Source organism: Diadema antillarum, unplaced genomic scaffold (assembly GCF_040938485.1).
Source record: "Diadema antillarum isolate AM-2024a unplaced genomic scaffold, OU_Dant_1.0 scf00000143, whole genome shotgun sequence".
Taxonomy (NCBI): domain Eukaryota; kingdom Metazoa; phylum Echinodermata; class Echinoidea; order Diadematoida; family Diadematidae; genus Diadema; species Diadema antillarum.
In genome coordinates this window covers 737,394-755,471 of record NW_027271032.1, presented here as the reverse complement: position 1 = coordinate 755,471, position 18,078 = coordinate 737,394, and the positions used below count along the sequence as shown (strand labels likewise).

Below are 18,078 nucleotides of genomic sequence, written 5' to 3'. Positions count from 1 at the left end.
TGTATTAATTCCATGTTCTCTTTTCATGGATACCATTTACAATGATATTGCTTAGATTCTCGGAGCTTATACAATCATATCAAACTGTTTTGCACAATATTAATGAATATATATATGCTTAACACATACACTGTAAGTGATATGCAGTGAAAACTTTTCACCTTTGACTTCTACTGTGCTATCCACTGTCTATGTCACACCAACTGACTTTCTGTCATAGCACTCTTTCAACATATTGACATGACACATCCTTTGATCTTTGCATCTGTCTGGCGTACTGATTACATAGTTCACATCATTGAGCTTCTTTTTGACACAGTATGGGCCACTGAACTTGGCTTTCAGTGGTTCACCTTGTATGGGCAGCAATACAAGAACTTTGTCACCTGGGTTGAAAATTCGGGCTTTGGCATTTTTGTCTGCCTTTCTCTTCATAGAGTCTTGCGACACTTTCAAGTGTTCCCTAGCTACCTCACAAGCCTTTGAAAGCCTTTCACGAAACTTTGACACGTAGTCAAGTAGGTGGACCTCATCATCCTCCGTCATGAATTTCTCTTTGATGAGCTTCAGTGGGCCCCTGACTTCATGACCGTACACCAACTCAAATGGGCTGAAACCCGTCGACTCGTTTGGGGAGTCCCTCGTTGCAAACAGCAGGAAAGGGATGCCCTTATCCCAATCCTCGGGATACTCCTCACAAAATGCCCTAATCATTGTCTTTAGGGTCTGGTGGTAGCGCTCCAACGCACCTTGGGATTGGGGATGATAAGCTGACGACTTCAGCTGCTTCACACCCAAACGATACATCACCTCTTGAAATATGCCTGACATGAAATTTGACCCTTGGTCAGACTGCACTTCCTTGGGCAACCCATACCTAGTGAAAAACTGCACTAGAGCATCTACCACAGTCTTTGCAGTGATATTTCGCAATGGGATAGCCTCTGGAAACCGTGTAGACATATCCATGATTGTCAAGAGGTACTTATGACCCGACCTAGTCCTAGGCAAAGGTCCAACACAGTCAACTAGAACCCGACTGAATGGTTCTTCAAACGCAGGTATCGGAATCAATGGCGCCGGCTTCACTGAATGCTGTGGTTTACCAGCCACCTGACATGTGTGACAAGTCTTGCAAAACTCAGCCACATCCACATTCAACCCTGGCCAATAGAAATGCCTCATGATCCGATCCTTTGTCTTTCTGACGCCTAAATGGCCGCCAACAGGTAACTCGTGAGCAATCCTCAAGATTTCACCGCGGTAACTAGGAGGGACAACAACTTGACGGACCACCGTCCAATCCTCATCAGCTGGCCTATGGGGAGGTCTCCACTTCCTCATCAAAATGCCATCTTTGACATAATAGCACTCAGGGACCTTTTCAGCCTCAGCCTCAGAACACGCCGTCTGAGACAAGCCTTTCAACTCAGAGTCTGCCTGCTGTGCTTCAACCAAGGAAGACTTGCTAAACAGCCCATCACTGTTAGCCTCGGAGCCTAATACAGCAACCCCATCATTCAAATCCTTGAAAAAGGTTTCTGCCAACCAAACACCGGAATTCTCCTCCACATCAACAGAATCCGCATCATCTTGAACAGCTCTACGAGCCTGAGACCTAGTCACAACACAATCTGGGAAAATCCCAGGAAACTCCTCCTGCAACTGCTCAGTTTCAGCAACCACCACTGGTTTATCCGAAACAACTGGAGACGCAACCACCTTGTCCCCAGCCAAGTCATTCCCCAACAAAAAATCAATGCCTGCCATGGGCAACTCAGGAACAACTCCAACAGTAACAGGACCAGAAACTAGGTCACACTTCAAATCCACTCTATACAGTGGCACTGACATATAACTGCCATCAACAGTCTGAATCAAAACTTTTGCATTTACTGCACTATCTGGTGGAAAAGTCATACCACCATCCACCATCAACGACTGAGAGGCCCCCGTATCCCGCAGGATGACCACTGGCTTACCTGCCTCACCAGAGGTACATGGGGTCACCTGACCATCAAACAAAAAGCTACGATAGCTCTCATCCACCTGCTTCAGCCTATCTTTGAATTTGGGAGATTGACTTTCAATGGCCTGTGTTTCACTGAACGGGACACTGTTTTCGGGTAGGACACTTTTTGACATGACAAATCCCAAGTCCTTCTTTGTTTTGTTTTGCAACTTCCAACACTGTGACTTTACATGCCCTGTCTTGTTACAGTGAAAACATTTGATGACATTTGCACTTGTACTGGACCCTTTGTCAGATTGAGGCTTTGGTGCCGATGAAGTTTCAGAACTCGTGCCTTTTTCAGGACCAGCATTCTTTGGATTGCTCGACTGATTTTTGTCTCTCTTGATTCCAGAGAAATTCCTGAAAGGTGGTCTGTTGTCATTTCTGTGGGTCAGCTCATACTCATCAGCCATCAAGGCTGCTTTATGCAAACTTGTCACTTTGTGATCATCCAAATGTGACCTCACACTGAAAGCAACACTCTTTTTGAATTCTTCCAAGAGAACAACCTCACGTAGGTTATCAAAGTCCTGATCCACTTTCAGGGATCTGTACCACCTATCAAACATCATTTCTTTTTCACGAGCAAACTCAACATGTGTCTGGCCTGGTTTGCGGTACGAATTTCTGAACTTGTGTCTGTACGCCTCTGGCACCAACTCATAAGCATTCAACACTGCTTTCTTGACTGTAGCATAGTCACGTGATTGCTCTTCAGAGAGAGATGAGTACACATCGGCTGCTTTGCCGACAAACACACTTTGAAGGAGCAAGGGCCAAAATTCCTGTGGCCAGTTCAAACTGTTGGCCACCTTCTCAAATGACACAAAATATGCATCAACTCTGTTTTCTTCAAACTTTGGCACCAATCGAATGTTCATGGCCAAATCAAATTCAGAGGGAGCCCTTTCACGATTTCCGACAGTCTGTGCATGAGTCAATTCCATCTCACGCAACTTCATTTGCTGCTCCATTTCGAATTTCCTCATTTCCATTTCTCTCTGTTTTTCCCTTTCCTTCATTTCCAGTTCTAGTCTCATCTTCTCTTTCTCCAGTTCCAATTTAGCAAGCTCAAGCCTCGTTTGATCTGAAATTTGAGCTCGATCTTAAGTGTCAATTTCTTCTTTGAGCTCCATGTGACCAGCTACTAAGTCAAGGATCTCTGCCTTTCTTACACCTTGTGGAACATCAACATTTAAATGCTGTGCAACAGCGGTCAAATCACATTTGCGTAACCTTTGCAAATCTTTGAGGGACAAATCTGTCCTCTGAACAAATGCCTGAACATCCATTGTACTGATTGACATTGTCACACTGTAATACACACAATATACAATTGAACAATCAACTCAACTGGTATTTTGTCTGTTCCAATATTCTGGATTCCGGAACGTTCCAAATTCTATATTTTGGCTTTAAATTCAATTCCCGGACACAAGCCCCCAATTTTGTTACGACCAAAATCACTCTGAGAATGATCGCACAAAAGAAACAATCAACTGATGTTCAGGCGGTTTATTAACAGTGATATTGTGGGTACAGACTGGTAATCGGCGTCACATCAATACAACAATGATCAATAGAAGCGGTTATAAATCGGTAGTGGAATCACTTACACGTATTAAATAATCCTTTGAAAGTGTCCAAATACGATGTTCGATGCACAGACGAATGATCCTTGACGCACCGATGAATGATTCCTCCGACGTAACTCCAGAGGCACAGGTTACAATAGTCCGCGTTATAAATCCAGGGTATATGTCCACAATAGATCCACAGTGCAATGTTCACAGCGAAATGTGCAGAATCCAACGACCGCGTCCAGTCGATGCGTTGAATGATGATTCACTTTATATTGTCCAGCTAGGAATCCAGCCCGTCACAGCTTTGCCGTAGCAATGTCCATTGACATTAAAATATGGCGTCCAATGAAGGCACATTAATTATCTGCAGGCAAAATGTCTCCCAGGCCTTATCTCCACAAACATAACAGGTCAGCAGGTAACACAGGACTGACTATAACAAGTCGCTTCAGAGCCAGAAGTGACATAACTCTCAGAGCAGAGGTGTTGGGTACTCTGCCTACTGCAGAATTTCTCTAGCTTATATACTATCTATTCACCCCTTCTAGCACATTCTATAACTCTCTCCAACCTACTAGCCAGTCCAAGTTCCAGGAAACCTGGATGACTCACTGCCTAACTATGTACAAAACATCATTGCCAAGAATAACTACCAATCAGATTGGGCTACAGGGACAGTGCCTCACTCAGCCAAATATGTTAGCACTTCCCAGAACATTCTGGAATGGGTGAAATCATTCTGGATTGAGTGAGCTACAGTGTATAATGTATTTCCTGTTACATGCATGTACTGTATATCTACATTGTATACCACCTAGAAAATTCTCCACTGATCTGGTCAGCCTGTATGTACTATATCTATACCATGTAGAATGTTCTCCATGAATCTGGTCAACCTGTGTACATACACATTAAAACAGCCATGCATACAGTACATCATACATATGTACATAACTACTAGTGTGTACATTTGTGACACAAACAAACAAAAGCGCATCGACCTGGGATGGGATACCTCTAACTTCCTACTTAATATGTCATACGACCAAAATCACTCTGAGAATGATCGCACAAAAGAAACAATCAACTAATGTTCAGGCGGTTTATTAACAGTGATATTGTGGGTTATACAGACAATGATCAATATAACAATTATATACATATATATTAGCACAATGAGAGTGTGATATAACTTACATGCATTACAGCCAAATCTTAAATCACAAGGTCCATGTAATCCCCTGGAAATGTCCAAAGACGATGTTCGATGCACAGATGAATGATCCTTGACGCACCGATGAAAGATTCCTCCGACGTAAATCCAGAGGCGCAGGTTACAATAATCCAAGGTATACTAGATCCAGGGTAAAAATCCAGGGTATAAGTCCACAGCGACGTGGACGTGCAGAATCCAAACGTTGTGACGATCGCGTCCAGTCGATGCGGGAATGATGACTCAGCCAATAATATCCAGCTAGGAACCCGTCACAGCTGTGACTTAGCAATGTCCATTGACATAAAAATGGAGTCTATCTCCAATGTAGGCAAATTAATTCTCTGCAGGCAAAATGTCTCCCAGGCCTTATCTCCACAAAATATAGCAGGTCAGCAGGTAACACAGGACTGACTATAACAAGTCGCTTCAGAGCCAGAAGTGACGTAACTCTCAGAGCAGAGGTGTTGGGTACTCTGCCTGCCTCAGAATTTCTGTGGCTTATATAGGTCCATTCACCCCTTCTGGAATGAGCTGTAATTTGCTCCAACCTGGGGCTACACACTTGTACCTTCTTGCAAGTTCAAGACCTGTTTATAACTACCAATCACATTGGGCTACAGGTACAGTGTATATGTTTTTCATCACTCAGCCAAATATGTAAGCACTTCCTAGAACATTCTAGATTGGGTGAGAGATCATTCTAGATTGAGTGAGCTATATAATGTATTTCTTGTCACAAGCATGTACCGGTACTGTAGCTACATGTATACCAAATAAAAAGTTATCCACTAATCTGGTCAACCTGTATACATACACACATTAAAACAGCCATGCATACAGTACATCATACATACATAACTGTTTTCGTGACAGTCATAAAGATGTGTCTCTACTTAGGCACATTAATTTATATAGATGGATGAAGATCATTTATGACTAGCTTTCATTTGAAAACGGCATACGCCACAAACCACTCCAGCAGACTGCAGGGAATCGTTGACATTCCTCCAGAGTTGTCGTTTTTGTGGTGGGGTGATGGTGATGGTGGTGGTGGTGGTCGTGGTGGTGGTTGAGGATGTTGCTTAAAGACACTCAGTCGTGGCGAGTGGTTTGTGCGGCACGGAGACGAACGCAACACGCTGCCTTCCCCATTCTGTATCAAATGTAGTGACCCCCGAATGAGAATAGCGCTGGCTCAATGGGTCAGCGAAAATACGGTAGGCTACAAGAGAGCTCCCTGTTCTTTCTCCTAACCCAAAATGGCTGTCCCAGCGAGCCACGAGAGCTTCCGAATGGACGCACACTCTCAGTGCGCATGCGCATGAAGAGAGGCCAAAAGAGCCACGCGTCTTCTGGCCTCTCTCCTCCAATCACCGCAGCTCGCGGTGACAATATTTGTGTATGATGCGTACACACACACACGCACACACACACACACACACACACACACACCGCAGCGTCTTCTGGCCTCTCTCCTCCAATCACCGCAGCTCGCGGTGACAATGTTTGTGTATGATGCGTACACACACACACGCACACACATACACTAAAACTTGTCTCAGTGGTAGCATGACACAAACTTCGGTCGTTCGGAGTTTACGTACCATGAGGGATGGCGATCGGCTGCCTTTAAATAAGCAACAACAACAACAATACTATTTATCACCTTGACACACCTTAAGAAAGTTAGCAAGGAACCCAGCTAACATTTGGACGTTTTCTGAACGTTTTGTAACGTTCCAAGTTTGTTATTTGGACGTTTTGTCAAAACGTTTCCAGAACGTGTTTTTGTGGAAGCTTTTTGACGTATTTAAAACGTTTCAAATGGACGTTATAAAAACGTGTTGTTTTTTTTTTTACGTTTAAAAAACCAATGGAAAACCTTTCGGAATTTTTAAGGACCTGCAGAAAACCTTTTAAAATGTTATAGACGTCAGTAAAACCTTTTAAGAATATTCAAAACGTTCTGCGGACGTTCTGCGGACGTCCAGAATACCTTTGAAAACCGTCTAGAACGTTCAAAAAACGTTTTAAGAACGTCTAAAAAGTCTTATGACCCGTTCCAGAACGTTTAGAAAACTTTTCATATCCGTCTAGAACGTCCGGAAAACCTTTTAAGAACGTCTAATGTTTATTTTTTTTATTGGGTATTTTAAAAAAAAAAATATATATATATAAATTATGAGATTATACAGGCACAATCTGGAGTTAATGTACCCTAATCCTAATCGTCCTATCCTAACGTCCTACCACCTATTTATACATTCTATTCCCAATTGATGATTCTGTATCACATTCTTTTATATACCAGCAAAATGTTGTAATGCATGAAGACATGGTTACTAAAATTAGATCACACACACCTTAATTAGGCCTATTAACATATGAAAATACCTCTTCATAACACAATTTGAAATTGTGAATAACTGAATAATAACGTAAGTAAGTTTATTTTTAACACAGAAAGTTTGAACCCAGCATAAATCTTTAGATTTCAATGTCTTTTATCTATTTCTACTAGTTTTCAAATCTTATATTTTCTTGTTTGAATATTCATAAAAATGCATGAATATTCATGACAAAGAAACCAATGACGGACACGTAGCAGACCAAATAAAAACGTTTTTTAAACATTAATCAAAGACGAACACTAGCAGACCTAATAAAAACGTTCTGTGGACGTTTATAAAGGACGAAGAGGTAGCAGACATAATAAAAACGTTTTGTAACGTCCATTGACATTTTTAAAACGTTTTCCAAAAAACCTGTGCTTTGCGGTAAATGCTAAGTCCCAACTTTGACGTTGTATGTATGTTTTGAAAACGTCCATTTTATACGAAGACGTACGGAACCTCAGTAAAACGTTTAGGAAACCCCTGAAAACGTTATGTGTTTGCTGGGAAGTAAAAGGACACTCGAACCTGTCTCATTTTCCATCCAGTCATCCAATGCAGGGGTCGCAGAACGGGGGCGGGGGGGGGGGGGTGTTGGCTGCATCCCTTATACAATTGTGTACCCGCTCCCCCTCCAGGGACATGATTTAGCTCTTTAGAAACACCACCACCACAACCACAAATACAACAACAACAACCCATTTCCAAAGGCTCCGCCGAGAGCGGGGGTGGGGGAGGGGAGTGTTTAGGGTTGTACCATTGACGCTATAATAGACCATGGACCTACTAGGTCCATGATTAGGACCACTTTGTTTCACTTTGTGTGGGGTGGGATAATAACACACTGGCCATCCCAGAATCGATTACTGGATGTGAGGGGAAGACCCTGGTATGATGCATAGAGCTATAGTAAGATAATGGTACTGATCCTCTCCCCATAACCTTGGTAACCCGTCCATCCTTACAATGCACCACCACCACTACCACCCGATCCACCGCCATCGGTAGACCACCACCACCACCACCACCATCACCACTATGACTATAACTACTACCACCCCCATTACCACTACCACTATCACTTCCACTGCTACCACTACCACTACCACTCCCTCTACCACTACCACTGGCACCCCAGTACCGCCATTATCACCATCCACTACCACTGTACCACCATCATCATCACCATCCACCACCACCATCATCACCATCCACCACCACCACCATCATCACCATCCACTACCACTACCACTTCTACGATTGCTGCTGCTACTACTTCTTCTACTATTAAAACTGCTACAACTACTATACAACATTTCCATTTGTTTATTCTTCAACTTCAAGTGATGGCTAAAAAATACTGATTTTATTACATTATTTTTTTTTTGACTGCAAGTATGACATCGAGATGTTAATATTCGGCGACGTCATAAAAAAAAAGAAAGAAAGTAAGTAAAAAGTCAAATGCGTACGTTGGGTGTGCACCACACGGTCCACACCTCTTTATAAAAAAAATAAAAACGCTTCATGTTCAAGAACTGAGGGGTGAGCACATCTTTCACTACGAACATCAGGGACACGGAGAATAGCGGTTCACTTCAACGGCTGCCATCTACGCTACGCCTTTGCCATTGGTGTAGTATGTACCGCTGCCGTGGAAACGTGTGATTAAATTCATCATGATATTGATGCACGCTCGCTCCCCTTATTCCCCTCCATTGGCTCTCCACGCTTTTACGGGACTGACTCGCCTCCAAGTCGTAAACCTTCCGTAAGTCGGAGATCGGTAGCCTTTCCATTCCCTGATGCACATTCCCTATGAGTTTGATTTTCTGAGAGATACGACTACGTGTGATCAAGTCATATTCCAGAAATGGGGACCAGTTGTTCCTCTACACGAAGTGTCAATGGCGATTCTACGGCCAAGTGAGTAGCACCAAGATAATCCTTATTTTGACTATCTGAATGCGATGCGATGCTTAGATACCGATTTCTCAAATGATTAACGTTGGCAGTGTGTCTTGCACCATTCAGACGACGTTCGCTAGCGCTACGCTCGTCTCACTAGCATAGCTATTATGCCAGGCTGCGTTGTATTGCCTTTGCGAGAAATTTGTTGATGAAGGAAGCAAATTGGATGTAAATTGCTGTAGAGCAGCGGCTGCATATTATGGACTGAATTTATGCAGTCTTCCGACATGTAGACGAAATTCATATTATTCTACGGAAAATGTGTCTACGCTTACGATGAGTTTTTGACTGAAACTAGTAAATTCGTATTCAATCCATCCAAATGGATCTTCTTGGAATAAATTGGAAACGCCGACTGCACAAACCTAGCGAGTAGCGGGGTTGTCTCGCAGAAGTATTGGGCATGGGTCCCGTGTGTGAAGAGATGGTCGATTGGTATAATTATTTTTGCGTACCGGCTTTGATAAGCTTCAGAAAAAACTTTAGAATGAAAAAAAAAAAAGATTACCAAAGATTGCTTTGGATCAAAATTAGATTACAGAGTTGTATGTCATGTTGTAGTCTTTCTCTCTTCTATTCTTTTTAATTTCTGCGCTCAGTTGAACAGCATTTCGTAAATATGGTAACAGAGCCAGAGGCAGGCCTATTAACTAGAATGTGCAAACTGAACTGCCAAAAAAAAAATAAAAATGAAAACAACAACAACAAACAAACAAACAAACAAACACAAACTTGGAGATTCTACCCTTACAAACAAACCTGTTTAAATGCTGATGTAGTTGTGTTGGTGTGATTATCGGTATTAAAATTCATAGTCATTCAAGAACCAAAAAATGAGTTTCTTTACACTGTAATTAACTACACACAGCACTGTCGCTGTACACAAGTGTACGGTGTCTGGTCTGGCTACACTAATTTATTATCAGCAAAATCAGTTTATGAATTTTTTTTTTTTTTTATTCCTGACAAATCTTTTTTTTTCCATTGAAGTGATCCAGGTTCTTGTAATTGTACTGCTTTGCCATTGTGCAAAAATGGTAGAGATTGGATAAATCCTATTCTAATACAAAGTAGGTGGGCTTATTTTATTAATCACTAATCAGGCTGGCGTTTAATGCTAGTTCCATACTTAACCATTCTCAGCTTGCCACTTCTAAAAGAAAAGCAATGTTCAACAAAACCTAATGACAAGAATTGTGATATAATTTTTATCTCTTTTATATTTTGATTGGCTCATACATGTAGCTTCAAATCTTTGAGATGACCAGCCAATATCAATTTGTAGTGAACTGCCAATATGATTGCATAACCATTGACAAAATACATAATATTTGTACACAAGGCAAAATTTGTTTGATTCGTTAGGATTGCTTGAAAAGGTAGAAACATTCCTTTAGAAGCTTGTCAAAATCTTGATTCTTGAAGTCATTTCAGGACAAACTTTAGAGCACTACTACAAATTCACCAGGAGTTTGAACAAGTATTGATTGGCCCAAAGTTGATTATGGTAAACTGAACATGAAGTACTAAATGAATTATGATGATTATATTTAGTGCCCTTTGAGGTTTATAAATTATATTTATTGCCCTGTGAGAACTTGAAACTACACTGTACATGTACATACTGAATGCTACCATCCATGGTAAAAGCAGAGGGGGGGGGGGGGGGCGCACCAAGCGCGCGCCCCCTCTTTACTTTTTGTTAAAACAAAAGAAATTAACAGAAAAAATGGGGGGATGGGCTTTTTCACCCCCCTTTAATTTTGAAAAGGCGCCTCCCCTTTCAGGCTTTACGGAAATCCTGGATCTGCCCCTGTGATAGAATGAATTGAAATGAATGTCTTGTTGGATGTCTACTGTTGTCATGGGGTAATAAGCTTGAAGGCATGGAGAAAGCTCTCAAAAGGATAGAAACTTTGGGACATTTTATTGTAGGATCCCATGCACTAAACAAATGCGGAAGATTATAACAACCAGCTCTGTGGTCACGTGATTAAGATTCAGTGACCCATTTGAGGTAATGCTGTTTGACAACAATAGGACACAGACATTTATATGCAGTATCATGTATGATGATATCTAATGAGTTTGAAGAAATATTTTTTCCAATGGTTCAAGTTACACTTGTAATGGTTTGTGATGGGATAGGATATGCCCCCTTCAACAACAACAACAACAACAAAAGTACTGTGAAATTATGCTCTAATTGTGTGTGCTGCTGAGTGAAAATTCTAGCAGTGGAGTTGGGATACAAATGATGTAGAATTCAAATATCCTAGGTCCTAGTGAGATTTTTATTTTTCTCTCTGATTGCTGGATGAAGAGGTGTTCACATTTCTATTTTACATTTAATGGTGAAAAATTTAGAAAAGAAAATTGGATTCCATCAGGATATGAACCCTAGACTTGTGGATTGCTAGACCGGTGCTCTACAGACTGATCTATAGAAAGCCCTAGTACAGTGTTCGTCCCAGAACCTTTTAATTAAGAAGAGAAAGTAGAACTTACAAGGGCCAATGTTGCAAGTTAAAAAAAGAAAAAAAAAAGTATCAGTAAAGATCCCAAAATAGCCCAAATCAAAGAGAGATGGGAGAATCCTTGATTCACACTCTCAGCAGGTGTCCGGCCAGAGCAGGGGGGGGGGGGGGGGGGGAGGAAAAGAGTTCACTCTCTGACTCAATTATGGAAGGTAACACCCTCCCTTTCAAACCCACATTGTTGCAGGTGGACAAAAGAAGCCCAGTATGTTCTGTAATGCCCATTTACACCCCTCTGTGCCTCTTTTCAAGATCTCTTCAGGTCCTCTTCAGTGTGCGGATCAATACTCCTTTAATCTGCGGAGGTGATCGATAGTTGTTATCGTGCCTTGCCCTTTGCAGTGAAATGATAGCGAGTGTTTTGAAGTATGGCTGTCTTCTTACATCCTGCAAGTTTTATCTTCTTTAAAAAAAAAATCTTTATAGTGCCAGTAGTAACAGAATGTCAATGTCAGTCTGGAATAGCATGAAACTGCATAGCCAAAGAATTTCAAACTATAGGTGACCTTGCTCCTAGACTTTATTTTTGCCTTTTTTTGAGGGTTATATTCATTTCTCAGTATGACAATGCAGTCTGAAATGTCTATGAGTAGAATTTTTCTATGAAATCGAATTTCATAGATATTGACTGTCCACTGACAAAAATCAATGCAAAAGATTTGGGTCATGCTAATATGGCTCAGGTATTATACATGTTTCTGTACACAGTTTTGACATGAATAGGAATATTACTGGTACTAAAAGATGCTAGTAGAGGCTTAATATTGCATGTATACAGTAAGAGCAAATAAGGTAAAAAGCATAATCACTATTGTATCAGATTTAGAGCTTACATTAAATCACATAATTTGGAGTCTATTAGAATCTGTAGTTAGAAAGTCATGCATATAAGGTATCCAGGGTGCATGCACGTGGTGAAGCACACGAAAAAAATGCTTTTTACAGTTTTACGCATCAATGATGCATTTTAAATAAATACACAGATTCCAACAAACAACTTCTCACACTTGCACTCACAGACATGCACTCATCACCACACAGAAATATAATATGCATAATGGAAAGGGAAAGAAAGAACAGAAATTGAACAATACTGCTCTTTGCTCACAGTCAATTTCCCCCCTTACCCGTCATCACTGTTCCACGGAGTTTAGGTGGTGGTCCACCCACAAACAATAAGCCATAGGGCTTTTCGAATTAATGTCCGAAACGGGGACTGTCACGTGATGATGTCATTCGAAGAAATTGTGCATGTTTCATGTTCCCCGACATATTTGATACCACAATCAAGAATGTGTGGTATGGAGGAATTCAGGGCCTCCTCCTCGATTCTAGGAAGAATTTTGTTATTGTGTGTAAAAATCAGGCTGGCTGGCTAGAGGGCGGAACCATAAGATCATGATGTTCACGATGTGAACATGCATACTGAAAATCAATTTGGGTTTCAACCAGGTGGACGTAATGAGAGGACCGCGACCATTTGGCACCGCGAGAGAATGAGGACGGCATCCTCATCCTCGCAGTCTAAAAGTCCCTAATATGTCTCCCAGGTAAGGGAAGTCCATTAAGCCGTAAGGGATCAGCATCTTGAAATGTGCATTGATGAAGTATACATACATTTGTACATGTTACCAAGACTTTATAGTAAATGACAGTATTCTGCCTCAAGCAGTACACTGATGATCTTCACAAATTGCACAATATGCTTGGTTGAATCCCCTTTTTGCTTTAATACAGTTGCTGGTCACCTGGGGTGAACCCCACAGGGGTTGGCATCATCATCACCCCATACACTGGGGTACTGTCATAACCCGGAGTATGGCGTTGTGTAGTGCCATCTTGTGTTCCATTATCATACAGACTTTGTACAGTGTTGTCATTTCGTAGCGACTATTTTCTCATCATCAGCTCAAGCATAAATCGGCATGGCGATAACAATCGCAATGCTGATTTTTCTTCCATATCAACTTTTACACAGCAAAGATTACAACAGAGCATGTAAATGAGAAAAAAGGTTATTATTTGCGTGCATTAATTGTTGCATACAAACAGGAAAACATTTATGTGCATAATAGTACTGAAATTATTTTTACACAATTTTTTTTGGTAACCCAGGGTAAAGCCCAAAAAAATAATTCTGCAAAATAGCGAAATTTCATTTGGTACCCCAGGTTACCAAATGTAGCATCATTTGCCCACTTGGTGGTGCGTGTGGGGCATACTAGTCCCTACTCAGGGGCGGATCCAGGAATTCCGTAAAGGGGAGGCACCTTTACAAAATTAAAAGGGGGGGGGGGGCGCACGCCTCCCATTTTTTCTTTTTACTTCTTTTGTTTCAACAAAAAATATAGAGGGGGCGTGCGCCCAGTGCGCCCCCCTCTGGATTCACCACTGCTACAACTGTACTTGTACTTCATTCAGATTTCACCAGGGCTGCTTTTTGTGAGCTGATTGAAGTGGGATCCTGTACGTGTATGGATTATGAATCCCTTACACTTGGGACCCCCATCTTCCGCGCTGTCCGAGGGACAGAATCTTGTGCCTCTCACAGAGGGAACAGAATGAATACATGGTGTAATACATGTACACACAGCATTGCTCAGTTGGATGCACTGTAACATGAAAACAGAGCCATTTGATTGCAACGCAGTGTGCGCTAGCAACTCAGCCTCTGTGTTGCCCTGACTGCATGGAGATAACTGGTGTCAGTTTTTAAGCTCTTAATTTCATGATCCTTGAGATTTACATTAGTGTTCTGGTAGTGAAATGTCATGGGAATGAATTTCCATTTTATCATCTGTAGACTGCCCAGTACCATCACATTGTCAAGGTAGACTTTGATTGCTATCAATCATATCATTTATCATCACTTGGGTTTTGACTGTATCATTGTTGACGTTATTCTGAAGTTATGATTATCATCATTGTCACCTTCATCATAGTAATCGTTATCATCAGCTCACCTCAGCATGATGTTAATCATCGGGGGCACTAAGGTATAGTGGATTAAAGGAAACCAAAACCCAAAGAGAAATGTGGATTGAGTGAAAGCAGCAACATTAGTAGAACACATCAGTGAAAGTTTGAGGAAAATCGGACAATCGGTGCAAAAGTTATGAATTTTTAAAGTTTTGGTGTTGGAACCACTGGATGAGGAGACTACTAGAGGTTATGACGTCATATGTGGACAACAATTAAAATACAAAGGAAATTCCACAAAAATTCACTTTCTAGCACATAATGAAAGAGCACTTGACTAACCGCTTTCAGAAAGCAGGGGGAATAATTGCTACCCTTAACATATGTCAGTATCAATGTGATGGAATGTGTAATCTTCATGAAAAATGAATTTTTGTGGAATTCCCTTTATATTTTTTTATATTGTTGTCCACACATAACATCATAACCTCTAGTAGTCTCCTCATCCACCAGTTCCTACACCAAAGCTTTAAAAATTCATTTCATAACTTTTGCATTCAATTGTCCGATTTTCCTCAAACTTTCGCTGATGTGTTCTACTAATGTTGCTGCTTTCACTCTATCTTCATTTCTCTTTGGGTTTCGGTTTCCTTTAAAGACTCTTGCCTTACAAACGGAGGTCCTGCCAAGTGCTTTTAAAACCCTTGGACAGGATGATTTAGCCATGATGTCCCTCTCCACCTTGGTATAAAAATGGGTACCTGATAACCCTAGGGTAACAATAGTGTCAGTCTCATTGCACTCAGTATAACAATTTTTTTTTTTTTTTTTTTTTTTTTTGGGGGGGGGGGGGGTTGTGATCCTGATCATGACCCAAATTTGGAACTTTTTTTTTCAATGAGAACAGAAATAACATTTTTTTTTTGTGAGACTTTTTTTTCTATGAAATTTGAACTAGTATACCTGGAAAGAAACAGAACCAAAAAGAATAAAAAAATGAGGTGGATAATATTTTTGTTAATTGTAGTTGACTGAATGATAACGGAAGATGAACTATGTTAAAATGTACAACTAGCAGTGTTTTCCCTAATTGTATTGACAGACAAATTATGTCATCACATTGTTATCTAAAAAGAGAAAAAATAAGTGAAGATGGAAGATGGAATATGCTACTGAGACATTGGATTTATTCATGATGGAACACTTGCTGTCAGCTAATAATAACTCTTGCTGCATTTGCCTGGGACAAATTTTCTACAGTCAACTCAAACACTAGGCCAGCCAGTCCATCTCAGAGGCTTGAGTATGATGCCATAAAACAGTGCATAGTCAGGATGCATTAATCTGTGAGCAAACTTTCAATTTTGTTAGCAATCCTGGCATACGGTGCAATCTCATCAATAATCTTTTCTTTTTTTAACAAAAACACATGGACATGAAGAAAAAGAGAAGATGATTCAGAAAGAAGATATGAAAAATGAAGAACAAAACAGAGAAAAGGACAAAAAGAGAACAATTCAAGGTGAATGGAAGAGGAAGAGGTAAAGGGATAAGAAGAGGGAAAAAATTCAAATGAGAGAAATAAAAGAGAAATATTGAATGGTAACCATATTATTTTCTACCATTCCATGAACTGACCACTTGAACTGTGTGATTACCGGACTATAAATACAGTAAGTCCCAAATCATAGCCATCAATATAGTACCTGCCGTTACCACCAGTGATCACACACACACTGCCATTGGTAAACATCAAACATTGGCACTCCAGCTACCTGGTACAATGTTCACGCCTGCGTTGCCATGGTGACGTGACAACATGAAATATTTGGGGAGGGAGGTAGAAATGGTATTATGTGTGTTTTGTGTATATGTGTGCATGAGAGAGAAAGAGAGGGAGAAAGAGAGGTAGAGAAAATAAACAGCTCTTAGAAGACTGAAGATTGGTGAGATATTAGGTGAGGATGGTAGAAAAATTGTAGACAAAATGATGAAACTATGCTTATCAATTTAAGCGTATGTCATATAAAAGCAGTTAAGTACATTGTATATTTATCTAAGATAAATATGGTATTAAATGTGCGTGCAAATGTTATGGAGGCAAGGTATAGTGGAAGTTTGAAGACAACTAAACACAGCATAAACCTGTCTCAGATTATGTTTTTTTTTAATGTGATTGAATCATGGTATTATATCCCCGTTCTGTCACTTGCTTTTCATCATAGCACTTAGACAGCTATTGTGACTTTAAAGACATGCAGTAAGAACTCATTATTTGCTGGCTTGTTTTGAAAGAGTATCAATTTTCTCTGGAGAAGCAAACTTTTTTAATTACTCTGTCAATTCTTGACAGGAAGAACCAGGCCCTTTAGATAGGAACTTTAGGAACTTTAGGAACTAGGGATAATTTAATCTTTTTGATGAAGTGTAGAGGAAAATCTTGTTTTCATTGATTTTGTTATTGATTTTGTTATTACTTTTTAGAGAGCTGCTATTCCATGTCTGCTTAATTTTTAGAGTACTAACATCCAGGATGAGGTTCTATGCTCAGGTCTTTATAGATGTAGGAGCAAAATGCAACCAAGGATATATGGATTGGATGAGAGATAGTGAGGTAATACATAAATAGATAAGCAGAGAGAGAGAGAGAGAGAGAGAGAGGGAGAAGGTAGAGCGAGCAGAAAATGAAGTTGCCTGTTTGCTATCTGAAATTGATTCCTGATTAAGCCGTTTTTTTTTTTCCGGAAATTTGTACCGAGACTGAGCAAGACCCTGACAATCAATACATCAAATTCCCTGTCCTCAGCGGACGGTAGTCAATATCAGTTTGAGAGCAGAGTACATCAGATGGGGAATGACGTGTGATGTAATTGAACCTGATGACGAGTCCGTTACACCTGATCATTTTGTGTCGCCAGGATGTTCGGCTGTAGTCATGGCATCCCACATTTACGGCTCACTTTCGTGTAATGGGATGATGATTTCGGTGGAATGCATCGCTGTGCTGTTGGCACAGTGACAGTTTTTGCATACATGTGTGTGTGTGTGTGTGTGTGCGCATGTGAGTTTTATATGTGTGCATGTGAATTTATATGTTGTTGCGCCCTTGGCTACCATAGGATGAACTTGATGCTGTAACTTGGTACATAAATTTCATTGAAATGTGTGAGTTTCTGTACGATGTCATTCTTGCATTACATCGAAGGAACTTCTGTGCATTTCATTTCTTAATAAGAAATTCATTAGTTGTCATGATAATCAGTTTCTGTTCAGCTTCATTAAAAATACAATTAATGTCATGATCAGAAACCATGCTGAAAAGGTGAACATTTTTGCAATTTGGATATTTTCTTGCATTTTGTGCGGCATAAAACTAGCGCTAAACTAAGAGCACACATTCTTTTTTTTAATTTGTTATGTGTGATAAAATATGCACTACTTTATA

The 18,078-nt window shown here is 40.5% G+C and overlaps 1 pseudogene; it reads left to right on the top strand.

Moving 5' to 3' along the window:
• The first annotated feature begins 8,958 nt into the window (after positions 1–8,958).
• The window catches only part of LOC139721476 (NACHT domain- and WD repeat-containing protein 1-like), a 121,917-nt pseudogene continuing 112,797 nt past the window's right edge, over positions 8,959–18,078 (top strand).